The sequence below is a fragment of the Mandrillus leucophaeus genome, unplaced genomic scaffold (genome assembly GCF_000951045.1).
Source record: "Mandrillus leucophaeus isolate KB7577 unplaced genomic scaffold, Mleu.le_1.0 Scaffold82, whole genome shotgun sequence".
Taxonomy (NCBI): domain Eukaryota; kingdom Metazoa; phylum Chordata; class Mammalia; order Primates; family Cercopithecidae; genus Mandrillus; species Mandrillus leucophaeus.
In genome coordinates, this window is record NW_012108919.1 from 1,633,804 (window position 1) to 1,645,596 (window position 11,793).

An 11,793-nucleotide genomic window follows, 5' to 3' on the forward strand; every position below is an offset into this window, starting at 1 on the left:
TGTTGTTGTTGTTTTTCCTTCTTGGCGTGCCATCGAGGCTTTTAGGGGAAAAAAAGGTATGAAAATATTTACCTTTGGATTTTCGTGTTTCATGGTATTCTCTTTGAGGAGGGCATGGAGGGACAAGCGAAAGATTTTTACAAATCTCTGAAAAGCGAGCCCATTTTTATGCCTGTGGCTGAAGCATTTTGAGGGGACTTCTGAAGTTCGTTTGGATATTGAATCGAAAGACCTTTTTCTTAGGACGGTGCAGTTGCACCTATAACTAGATAGTAAGGGTAGCCCGAGTTTCCCCGGCTGGCGAGACCAGAGTGTAGAGCTGTACCGATACTTTGTCGAGGAGATACTTGGCACCCAGGTCATTGCTTTTGTTTCTGGAAGGTATTGTGTTCATGCTGTAAGGAACTGGGAAGTGCCTTGTGTTTTTTTATGTGTAGGGAGGCAATCCAAAGCACCTCTGGAGGCAGGTAGCTGGGCGGTGTTTGCCTCGGTGTTTATGAGTGTGATGATAAGGACCACGATGCGGTTGCCATTGGGGCACTGGATATATTAAAGGTACCCCTGCCCTTTCTCAGTGGCCCCAAGCCTTACAATCATTTCGTGATAATTAGTTTGTTACAGACGCGAAGCACAGATTTAAATTGTGACTGTGAAGACTTATTTTTTTGGTACTTAGACATCATCTTACATGTAGTAATATGAAAGAAAACATACATTTTCAGAAATACAGTTGATCAATTCAGAAGGAAATTGTATATATGTTAAGAAGATCTGTTTTAAATCATATTTAATATGAGACGTCATATTGATAACTGGAAAATTATCTAACATATAAAATTGTATATCCAACTTAGTAAAATAATGTATCAGTTGGAATAGGTCAGTTAAAGAACTCTATATGGAATGCAAGAAGTTATATTTTTGCTAAAAAGTAATTAATGAAAACAAACAGTACCAGTGATCATTTTGAATTGCAGTTAAGTTGAGTGGAATTCTGGATATTACAGCTATTTGAAGTGTCAGGCAAAGAGTGATTATCTAATATTCCTCTTCCCTCTTTTGGGATTTCAACACCTGTTAGCCTGCTGATTACTAGGTTTCTCAGTCTGTTCATATTTGCCAGCAACTTTAAGTAATGTCGCTTCATTAGAAGATTGTATTGGAAACTAAAGGATTGAAGTTGCAATAACAGTTTGCAGGTTATTTCACAATTGGGCTTGTTTTTAAACTGAATTTTACCTGTGGAAGATTCACAGATGCTCTGCTAAATACTCTTTCATGACGGTAATGAAATGATACATTGATTAAAACGAAGTAGATCTGTTTTGAGAAGATAAACAGGAGAGAAAAATAAGTATTTTCTCACTTAAACGTGAACAGCAAACAGGATATTGAAGCCTAGGCACATTATATAGACAGAGAATGTAGCTTTATGTTTTGTACTAAAAATAAATTATTTGTGTGTGTGTGTGTGTGTATGTGTGTGTTTTTCCTAAGGGACCAAGAGAACAGCTTTATTCAGATCTTTGTTAGCAAAATGAGCATTCAAGTTAAAGGACTTGGTCCATGCTTTCAGCCAGATGAAACCCACACTGTGAATTCTAGCCTCAACATTTATGTTGAGGCCCTTAATCTGAGTGACGAAGAATGGAGATATCCATGGTGAATTTAGCAGTAAGAACTGGTACTTTGCCTTTCCTGCTAGCTCACGCAAGCACAACATTCAGTATAGTTTGGCTTCTTCAAAACTGCATCATTTTCTGCCAAAATATAAAGTCAGTATACAGAAATCAACAATCATGTATTGCATGCTCTGCTTGGTTGTAGTTATAAGAGCTCTGAAGCATGAAATGAAGCTTGTGTCAGTGCAGTGGAAAACAATAATCTGGCATGACTATATGTGTTACTAGTGTTCTGAGGTATGTGCATAACCAGATAATGAAACAAAAAATACTATGATATCTGCAATATGTCCTTAGAAAATGCAAACAGAAAATGTGCTTTCTGTCCATGGTGTAGCCACCTGGTGGAAGCAAGCAACAGCGCTGCATATCCCCAGGTATAAAATACTAGTCATCACTCTTGCTGATTCACGGGACTTTTCCTGCATTTCTAGCTTCCGAGTTTTAATTTTATGAAGTAAAACTGGCCCTAATTTTTGGTATAAGCTGTAAAATATGGCTTGATAATCGTCACCATAGCTGTATTCTACCTGAAAAAATTCTGTAATTTAGTTTATGAAGCATATCCAAAGAAAAAAAAATGAACCACAAATGTTCCTAAGTTAGGATTAACATTATATTTGTGCCATTGAAAGTCAGTTGTTTGTAACCACATAAGCCTGCATGGGCAGCCTAAAACCACTGAAGCCTTTATTAGCTGTTTCTGGGTCAACATTCTCTTGCGATTTCTAGTTGCACTGTGATAACATGATTACTGGTTGGTAATTTAGTATGTAGTGCAATGTGTCGTAGCATTTATAAAAGCACATTTGTGAAGGATGGTAGTTTTTAAATGATTTCTTCATTACCAAAACACTTAGGTTTAGATTTGTGGCTGGGGAGAATAATGTGACCCTGAGACCTCAAGACAAAATGCTATAAATATAAGATATTGTTAACTGACCTGCTGTGCACAGTGGGTATTGATCAGAACTACTGTACTGTGAAAAGGCACAGGAGACACATGGTCATGGTGATAGGATGTGGTGTTTAGTAACATGGATTATTAATAGTGATTGATAGAAGCTGAAAAACTTTTGTGGGCATGTGTTTCATTTTTCACGTTTTCAGTTCAAATGGAGATAAGATGTCTTAAGCTGGTAAGCCACAAGTGCTTGGGGAAAATATATACTTTTATACAGTATTGTACATAATTTAAGTGATATAAACATAGTTCAAGGTAAATGATTGTTTTCCTTATGTGCCAATTGTTTGTAGCAGTTATATAGTATGGTTTTGGACATCAGTCATCAAATGTTTATCAAATGTTTCCTTCTATATATTCTGTGTTGCTTGATGAAAGTCAACTGACCTCTTATAGTTGGGGACTTACTTGTTTTTCAACTATTAGGATTATTTATTTTATATGTAATTCTTTATGTATGATACCCAGATATTCTCCTTTGGTCTTGTTTTCAGCCTTCCTTTTTTCAGAAGTCGTTAATTTTGTAATGTTTTTAAAAAACGTTTTGTATTTCCAGAGCTTATTTTAAAAATGATTTGGTTAATGTGTAATTTGATCAGAAAATAGTGTGCATAAAAAAACACATTATAATCTTTATATTTTGCGTTTTGAGTATTTATAGACATTGTATGTTGGAGAGTAGAATTTGGGATCCTTTTAGGTGATGGCTTATTTCCATACATGTTTTGAACTTGATCCTTGCTTCTTTATCTTACAATCGTTTGAAGTGAAAACCAAAGAACTAGGAGGTGGAGGCAGCAGTGAGTTAAAAGGTGTTAAAGAGATCAGTACACACTGAGAGTCTGCGGGTGTAGTGGCCAAAAGTGGTGCAGGGGTGGGGGTGCAGTGCTGGTGGTTGGGAGGGCAGGGTCAGGGAGTCTGGGGTTGGAAGCTGGGAGACAGTGATGGCTCTAATAATCTCTTTAACACTTTATGGTTCAGACTCTAAAGCAAATTACCTGAGGTCTTTACCTAGTGACCATTTCCAAAGGCTGGCCAGTCCTACAAAAGAGGTGCGGGTGCTGGTCCTGGTCACTTGCCTCCGTTTTTCCTCCAATTAACTAAAACATGACTCTCTCAAATTGTGATTTAAGTCCACTTCAAATATTGTAAACCACAAATTAAGGCCCAATAATAAAATGTTTCCACATGAGTAATGTTATCTAATTGGTCAGGTACATGATTTAGATAATCAAGATAGCAGTGGAACTATAAAATAAAACTGTGTGTGTTTGGCTAACATATTTGATGTATTTGAGTGAGAAGTTGTGTTTCCGAGCAGTCTATTGTGAACCATCTTCCCTCTTCTATAGCTGTGGTCATTCAAGGCAGACATGGTGTTTTACATAAGTTGATCACCATGTGATGTGTCAGGCATAGTTATACTGAAGAATTGTTGTTTACTCAAAACTCTTGAATTTTAAATCTACAATAAAAAGTTTCTGTGTGGTCTTCTCTGGCCTTTTTTCCTTCCTGTATATTGGTTTCCTGAGACCTTGTTTAGTCTGATTGCAGTAATTTTGACTTCCAGCTCTTCTCTGTCAATCAAACCCTTATGAATTCTTCCCTATGGGCCACTTTTCCAAGCACTTCAGAAATACCAACTCATTTAATCCTCACAACAACCCTTTGAAGTAGGTACTATTATCCCCATTTTATGAATGAGGAAACTGATATGATCTCTTTCTGTTATGTTAACCCAAAGGTACACAAAATATACCAGAATCCTGGCTTTGTGTCAAGGAATGCAGCAAGCTTTATTTTCTATTTACTGATATCTACTAAGTGTAGAAATAATGACACTAATTATTATGCTTGGGCTTTCCTCCCCCATCTTATATTTTCTTTTTGCTAAAACTAAAACCTAAAGTCATAAAACAAGAAGCATTTCTTCATAGCACATTGTGACATGTACCAGTATTTTTTTCTGTACATAGAAACTAGAATAATTTATGAAAAAGATATTTTCCGAAGGTGGTTGTTCTTTAATTTATTATTTGTATTCATATATTTGAAGAATATAGTCAGCCTTGCATATCTGCAGATTCTATCAACTATGGATTGGAAATATTTGGAAAAAAATAACAATACAATGATAAAAAATAATACAAATAAGAAACCCAGTCTAAGAACTATTTACATGATATCTACATTGTATTAGGTATTATAAGTAATCTACAGATGATTTAAAGTACATGGCAGGATGTACATAGGTTACATGCAAATACTATGCCATGTTATACCAGGGACTTGAGCATCCTCAGATTTTGGTATCCTTGGGGGTCCTGAAGCCAACCCCCCTGCAGATATTGAGGGGTGACTACATATTTTCTGTGGTATTGGCCGTGCTATATACATGTAAATCTATCTTGGAAATGTTGATCCATTTGCATTGCCTCACGGGGTTATCCTCAATCTGGGCTCACCTGCTCTTCCCTAGGCTACCTCTTACATGTGCTAAGGACTAAGTGATACTCCCTTCTCACTCTCTCCCAGTGGAACTCTGTGCATGTCCCTCCTCTGAAATAACACATGTTCTTACTGTCTCCATAGAAGAATGAGTAAGCATTTTAATTTCAGGAGCCTTATTTAAGCTATGTGAAAAGTAGTACTAAATAAGAGACAGGTGTTCATAAAAGCAAGTGAGTAAACATAGTTCTGTAGGTTCATTTAATAGTAAATTTTGTAATAACTACTATTTATTAAGCATTTACTTGGTGCCAGGTACGCTATTAAGTATTCCACACAAGCTGTCTCTTTTGATCATCACCATAATTCTTGTTTCCTTATCTATAAAAGGCTAATAAATAGCTTATCCAAGATGGTACAGAGTTGGTAGATTTAAAAACATGATTTGTGTGGATAAACCACAATCTGAATTTGACTATGATTGCGTTGTTAATTACCAGCAGACAAAGAATGCCTTCGTGCTGCAGTGAAGATGCTTTTGGGATTATGTTACTTTGGAAAGAGTGGCAGTTGAGGACTGCCTGGTGGAGCAAATTCAGAGTGGCAGGTATGGATGGCTGAGAAGGAGGAGGTAGTTCTCTGGAGGTAGCCAAGAAAAAGACGTTGTTTACAATTATTGCTGCAGACCTCAGATGGGCTTTTGGAGTAGAAGGAGGGAGAGAACCCCTATCCTCAAGTCGAATTTTGGAAAAAAAACCAACAAAATTAAATGGAGTTATTTTCTGTCTCCTGAATTTGTGTTTTGTTTTATATTGTGTTCCGGATTGGAAATGAACAAGGGCAAGGGCTACCTAAGTGGTATAGGATGAAATGAAATGAAAAGTAACTCAATAAATGTCATATACCGCAGGCTAAATTCTCTGAGGGTCAGAGCAACATGCTCTTTGTTACAGTGGGAGATTTCCTTGTTTTAGGATGCTGAAGGTCTGGAGCGTGGTATAAGGGATGAAGTTAGAAGTTTGGAAAGATGTTTTCATTTGGGTCATTCCCCTGCATGGCGTGGGGTTTTCCTGGAATTCCTGGTGCATACTTTTCTTGATAACTCCTGGGGGAAAAAAGGAATAAGAGACTTAGAATCTTAATACTATGGAATAAAACCACTTTTATGATCATCTAATTATTTAGATCACTATGACCTTTTTTTTTTTTTTTTTTTTTAATGTTCAATGCCAATATGAGAAGCCAGACATCCTGGATTTGAATACTGGCTCTGCCACCTTTTAGTGATATGACCTTGAGGTAGCTGCTTAATCTCTCTGTGCCTTCATTTCATTACTGCAATGGACAGCATTCTTATGTGCCCTCCAAATTCGTATGTTGAAATTCTAACCCCCAAGGTGATCATATTAGGAGGTAGGGCCTTTGGGAGGTGATTAGGCCATGAGGGTGGAGCCCTCATAAATAGTATTAGTGCCCTTATAAAAGAGACCCCAGAGAGGTCATTGGCCCCTTCTGCCATGTGAGAACACAGTGAGAAGGCACCATCTGTAAACCAATAAGTGGCCTTTTACCAGATACCTAATCTGCCAGCACCTTAATCCTGGACTTCCCAGTTCCCAGAACAGTAATAAAGAAATTTCTGTTGTTCATAAGCCATTCAGCATATGGTATTTTGTTATAGCAATCTGAACAAACTAAGACAATTACGTTTAAAGCGGAGACAATAATATTACTTCACTTTGTGATTGTAAGGATTAAATGAATTAACGTTTCTAATGTACTTAATAGTTATTAAGGGTAAGTTTTGTGTGGAGAAAGGAAAATTAATATTTAATTTATTTCAGGTAGAAACAAAAATCTCATTTTCTTTGGGCCTTTAAGTTCAACTTGCATATCTTAATGCTCTGTTTATATATCTGGTGAATATAAGCAATCATCTTCACTTTTTCTTTGACTAAACTTTAATTCAAATTGACCATATTGGATTTCTTAAATTATCAGCCTCATTTATGAACTTAAATTTCAAACCTTAAATATTGTAAATTGCACATGTTACTTTAATTATTGATTGTTCTATTTAGATAAATCATATGCTTATTGGGCAAATTTATGACTCAAGTAAGTAAAACCTTACCAAATACTTAGGTGAAGTTCCTTTGAATATTTTGTCACTTACAAAATTAATATTGTATAGACATAGTCAAATACTCCTAAACATTTCAATCAAAATAAATCTTATCTAAAATCTATTACACATTTTAAACTAGAATCACAAGACTCATCTGTCAGTTTGATGTCAGATTCTTTTAAATTGTGCACAGGCTGTTCCAATTAATATAAGACATATTTCTAAACTTTTCTAAAAGGTAATAATACAAGTCTGATTTTCCTCATCTCTACATTTAATTCTAAACCTTCTCTAGATGGGAGTTAGTTACCCACTAGAAGGAAGTTTATAATCTCAGATAAACTAACTGAAGGTGCCATTCTAGGTGAACTTTAGTTATCTTACCATCCCATATTGATTTGAAATTGCTGTCTGACCATTTTTTAATTAAAATATGGTTGCATATTGATCACTCATTTAAGGCTTGAATGCTGCAACTGGACGGCACACATTCTGGAGAATTCTTCCTATGACATAGATGGACAGGCTTGGCCCTCCTGTGTAGTCATCATAACAATAGGAGACTCCAAACCCTTCTTTTCAGATAGTGTTGGTTTTTTAATCCTTAGACCAGTGCTGTCCAATATGTACTTCTAAGTTATGGGTAGTGATATTAAAAAGTAAGATTTGGCCAGGTGCGTGACTCACACCTGAAGGCCGAAGCAGGAAGATCACTTGAGGCCAGGAGTTCAAGACCAGCTTGGGCAACATAGTGAGATTCCCACCTCTACAAAAAATGCTAAAATTAGCTGGGCACAGTGGTGCGCATGTGTAGTCCCAGCTGCTCTGAAGGCTGAGGTAGGATGCAGGAGGATTGCTTGAGCTCAGGAATTCAGGTTTCCATGAGCCATGATTATTCCACTGCACTCCAGTATGGCGCGAGACTCTGCCCCTTAAAAAAAAAAGAAAAAGTAAAAAGTAATTATTTTTAGTAGTAGATTTTATTTAACCTAATATATCAAAATTACCATAATTTCAACATGTAATCAATAAAAAAATTATTAATGAGATATTAAACATTTTCATTTTGCACAAACTATTTGGAATCTGGTGTGCATTTTACACTTAGAGAACATCTCAATTTGGATGGTAAATTTTCAGCAATTAAAGTGAGGCCGGGCATGGTGGCTCACTCCTGTAATCCCAGCACTTCGGAAGGCTGAAGTGGACAGATCAACTGAGGCTGGGAGTTTGAGACCAGACTGACCAACGTGGTGAAACCCCGTCTCCACTAAAAATACAAAAATTAGCTAGACCTGGTGGCGCGTGCCTGTAGTCTCAACTACTCAGGAAGCCGAGGCAGGAGAATCGCTTGAATCTGGGAGGCGGAGGTTGCAGTGAGCCAAGATTGCACCACTGCACTCCAGCCTGGGCAACAGGAGGAGACTCCGTCTCAAAAAAAAAGGAAAAAGAAAAAAAAAGAAAAGAAATGTGGTCTTACCAAAAGAGTAATGTTGTATATGCAGGAAAAATATTTTTCATTGGTTCAGTTTCTAAATTTAAATTAATTGAAATTAAATGCGACGTAGATTTCAGCTTCTTAGTTGCACCAGCCACATTTCAAGTGCTCAATAGCCAAACATGACTAGTGGCTGCCATGTTGAATAGTATAGTCCTAGACTTGATTCAGAGTCACTCCTCACCCTGTCTCTCATTGTTATGGAGTCCCTTGTTGTTATGATGACTATACAGGAGGGCCAAGCCTGTCTGTCTATATCAGCTTTAGGCTTTGCCCACCAATATTTGAGATATCTTCTTTCATTCTGTTGGATTCTTCATTTCCCTTGCTCACAGTTATGTTAGTCGTTTTAATGACATCTCTTGGTTTGAAAGGCATTTTAATGTGATTTCATTAGATCCAAATATTCTATACTTTTGCCTATTTTTCTGAGTGACTTCTCCAACAATGTTTTTTTGATTTGTTTACAACAGTTGTACTTCCAAAGGTAGTGCAGTGGGGTAGGCTTATGCCATCTCTGTTTCTTCATAGGTAGTTTGCCATTTAGATAGGATTATGAAGACTGAACTGTGATCCAAGCATGAGCTCGTAATGCTGGCTGGCAGCCCCACTCCTTTTTTCTAGTCTGTTCATTATTCTTCTGTCCTGGACAAACAAAATCCAAATAAACAAGAATATTAGCAGAGATAAATAAAATTGAGATAATTAAAATAATGCAAATGAGTGGATAAGTACCTTAGATTAAAAGGTAAGGTAACATTTAAATAGGGATTTGAGTGACAAGAGAAGATCTGCTCAAGAGCAGAGCATTTCAGACAGAATCAGTCAGTGCAAAGGCCTTGAGGCAGAGAGAGAAGGCAGGAGAGTCATATGAAATGAGGTTAGAAAGAAAAGGGGTGGCCAGATTGCTCCAGACTTTGTTATTCATGGTAAGGACTTGAGTTTTATTCTATGTGGAATAGGAAGCCATTGGAGGACTTTTTGTAGAGGTGGTCCGGGAAAGATGGGAGTAATTTGGTTAACATTTTAGAAATATTATTCCATGTAGAGAACGAATCTACATGGAAGATGTAAGGGGACAAGATTGGTACCAGGGAGACTTGTTAGGAGCCAATTTCAATAGTTCAGGTGAGAGATGGTGTATTTACCACAATTTTAATTTTACATTTATTTATGTGATAGATTTATACCATCCTCAGTAGACTGTAAGCTCCAACAGGGCAGAAACAATGTCTTTTTTTTTTTTTTTTTGCCTAAAGTTGTAATCCCAGTGTAGTATTCCCAGATGTAGTCCCTGTATGTTGACTTAACTGTCAATTCAGCATTTTCCATATTTCACACATAGAAGATATGTGTATGTATCATGACCAAATAAATTACTATAGCTAGCAGGAAAGTATTCCTAAAGTCAGAATATCAAGGCCTTTATTCAGATGTTCAGATTAGAGTTGGAAGTCCTTCACTCTGATTCTGACAATGAAATGACTTACAAACCACTTATTAACAAGTAGAAGATATTTTCACAGGAAATCAGAACATTTGATGATCCCAAAAGATAGCACATTAGTTATAACCATATGATGTCGCTGAAACTTTTGAAATTGTTATGATCTCTTAATCATGATAATGTATGGATAGAAAATTTACTCAGCAATGTATCTTACATTGAATATATACAAAAGATGTTTAAAAATAATACATCTTGCTATGATTCATTTGAGATAGACATCACTTATCATAATGGGGTACTAGAAATGCGCTATGCTGTTGATACAGTTTTGGTGGGTGAGTGTATTAGTCCATTCTCACGTTGTTATAAGGAACTACTTGAGAGTGGGTAATTTATGAAGAAAAGAGATTTAATTGAGTCACAGTTCTGCAGGCTGTGCAGGAAGCATGGCTGGGGAGGCCTCAGGAAACTTAACAATCATGGCACAAGGCGAAGGTTAAGGAGGCACATTTTACATGGCCAGAGCAGGAAGGAGGAAGAGAGATGGGAGAGGTGCCACACACTTTCAAAGAACCAGATCTCCTGAGAACTCTGTCACGAGACAGCACTATGTGTATGGTGCTAAACCATTAGAAACCGCCTCTTTATCTAATCACCTACCACCAGGCCCCACCTGCAACTTTGGGAATTAAAATTCAACATGAGATTTGGGTGGGGACACAGAGCCAAACCATATCAGTAAGGAACTAGCATCATAGAAAAATTAGTGTTTTCCTTTTCCCTCTTTCCTTTTCCCTGTCTTTATAGACAATGATGGAAGAGTTAGAAATCCTTAAACAGCTTTATGTAGACAAATGGACACATAATTAGAAGAAGCTTAAAGCATTTTAGAACTCAGGATAATATCTCTGTTGAGATTCAGTTATTCTTTGATCTGCAGTAAATTTAAATGGTCGTGGTTGGTCTATAAATATAAATTTTTCTTTCACAGACAGTTTTAAAAGGGGAAAATTTAGACAGCTCTTGTAAAAATCTCACATTGTAGAGTAGGAAATTTCTTAAGTAACACTGTGCTAGGCTCTAATGACTCAAAGATGAACAAATCAAGTGTAGCCCTACCCTGCTGATGCGAACAGAAGAAATTACAGGTAAGTGTCTGGTCGTTACACAAGTGTGTATCATGATAGGGCATATATATGATGCCTGTGGGATCTGTAGGAGAGGCATCCAAGCAAGATTTGGAATTTGGGAATAATTGATGTCTATACTGGATGAAGGATGACCCAGGAAAGCAGGCAAATATGGGACAGTTTGGGGTGGTAAGAGTGGGTAAAAGAGCTATAAAGAGGGAACTGGGCATCGTAAAAGCTTAGAATCCATTTGAGATAATATGGCTTCTTTTGGAGAGTAAAAAGAACTGGGGAGGGGATGGAGTGGGGTCGGGGGAGGAGAAAGGAGTAAGAGATGTGGCTGGTGAGGTAGACAGAGGCCAGATGAGAAAGACGGTAAAATATTTTAAGCAGGGGAGTAAATGATCAGATTTGAGTTTTAGAAAATCTCTCATGGTGTTACGTGTAGACTTTTCACAATCACAACATTACCTGTTTTGTGTTGTATGTATCC

General features: G+C 37.0%; 1 protein-coding gene across 3 annotated transcripts in view; it reads left to right on the forward strand.

Moving 5' to 3' along the window:
* RNF182 (ring finger protein 182) overlaps positions 1 to 11,793 on the forward strand; it is a 56,265-nt gene that overhangs the window by 974 nt on the left and 43,498 nt on the right. For 2 of the 3 annotated variants that reach the window (XM_011967914.1, XM_011967913.1), the window contains exon 1: positions 1 to 56. The exons of the other annotated variant lie outside the window; for it this stretch is intronic. The gene's annotated coding sequence lies outside the window, so the exon portion shown is untranslated. The remainder of the gene's footprint in view (positions 57 to 11,793) is intronic. 3 annotated transcript variants of the gene reach the window in all.